Below are 1775 nucleotides of genomic sequence, written 5' to 3' on the forward strand. Positions count from 1 at the left end.
TCCACTACCCTCTGGTATCGAGTGGTTCTGACACATAGTGATCCTCCATCTGGTTTCTGAGGCTTTATAGGAGGAGGCATCCCATTTTTCTCTGGTGAAGCAGTTGGTGGATATGAAAAATTGACCTTTAGGCCAGTGGTACAGCAATTTATAGCCCTGACAACCAGAACCTATGGTTAGACGGGCCAAATTAAGTAATTGACTGCACTGCACTAAATGGATTAAGTTTGTGAAAATTTATAATCCATTTTGGCTAAATTTCAAATTTATATATACTTACACTTTCAGACTAATTGTTATGAAGTTCTTAGTATCTTTTCAAAATATTTACAGTATCTGCAGGTCATTTCCATTTTTTTGTTGTAAATGTAAATTTTTCTCTCAAAATCTATTCAAAAGATGTTCATGATATTGTTTCCAAGGAACAGTTTATTAATTTCATGTACATATTTACTTTCTATTTCATTAATTCCTGTTTTTAAAAATTTCAGCTCTTTAACTTTTGAGTTTAATTTACTCTTCTTAGGATAAATAATCTAGCTCATAAATTTTTACTTTAATTTTTAAAACGTAGGCGTTGACACCTATAGATTTCCCTCTACTGCTTTAGTTGCTCTCATCAGTTTTTCTGTGTAGTATTGTTCAGTTAGGAATATTTTCTAATTTCCATTAAGAATTCCCCTTTGAAAACTTCATATTTTTGTTATTACGTTCTGTTAGGTTGACTGCAACTCATAGCAACTATTTGAACAACAAATCAGATGCTTGTCCCATCCTCTTGATGTCTGATGTGCCCGAGCACGTTGTTAAGGTCACTGTTTCAGGCCATTTTGTTGAGGGTCATCGTTTCTTTCTCTAACCCACCACCATTTACCAGCACGACGCCTTTATCCACAGCTATAAAAAACACCTTGAGGGATGAGTCAGTGGACATAGAGGCTCACTGTGGGCTTGGAGGACACTATGGTCAGTTGGCATAACGTCATCCCCAAAGACATATGTTCTGTATCCTACTTTGCTGAGTTGTGACTGAGGTCTTGAAAACTTGTCACAGCATCCGAAGGTTCAGCCATTAGGTGCTCCCCAGCTGGACCAAAGAAGAGTGAAGATCACAGATACACAGAAACAGCTGACAACTGACTAATGGAGCTTGTGAACCCATCATAACTCTAAGATCAGACAAACTAGGTGGTTTCCAGCTACCACTCCTGACCTCTGAATAAAAATCCCAGTAGACCCTGGGTAGAATGGGGAAAAAATGTAGAGCAAAACTCAAAATCATAAAAAAGGTTAAACTTACTGATCTGGTAGAATTTGATGGAGTCTCTGAAAGACAACTTGAAGTACTTACTTGAAAAATAAAGACTGTGGCCTTCAGTGTGAATTGCATCTTAACATAAAACAATCCTCACAGTTGAGCTAAGCAGTAGCAGCATAGTAAATGGAGAAGGAATTGAAGCTCTCGAAGATTATATAGTTTACTTGGTTCACAGTCAACACCCATGCATGCAGCAATGAAGAAATCAGCTGATAGACTGGGCAAATCTGATGCAAAATCATCTTGAAAGTTTATAAAATTAAAGCCCTGGTTTTTCCCCCTCACCTCAAATGCATGTGAAAGAACACTGAAGAAGAAATGATGGCCTTAAATTGTATTGGTGAAGAATAGTGATGAATCCATGGACTGCCAAAAGAACAAACAAATCTGTCTTGGAAAATTGCAGCCAGAATGTTCCTTAGAACTGAAGATGGAGGGACTTTGTTTCCCATACTTG

Source organism: Elephantulus edwardii, unplaced genomic scaffold (assembly GCF_000299155.1).
Source record: "Elephantulus edwardii isolate Elephantulus edwardi_28Jun2011 unplaced genomic scaffold, EleEdw1.0 scaffold00186, whole genome shotgun sequence".
NCBI lineage: Eukaryota > Metazoa > Chordata > Mammalia > Macroscelidea > Macroscelididae > Elephantulus > Elephantulus edwardii.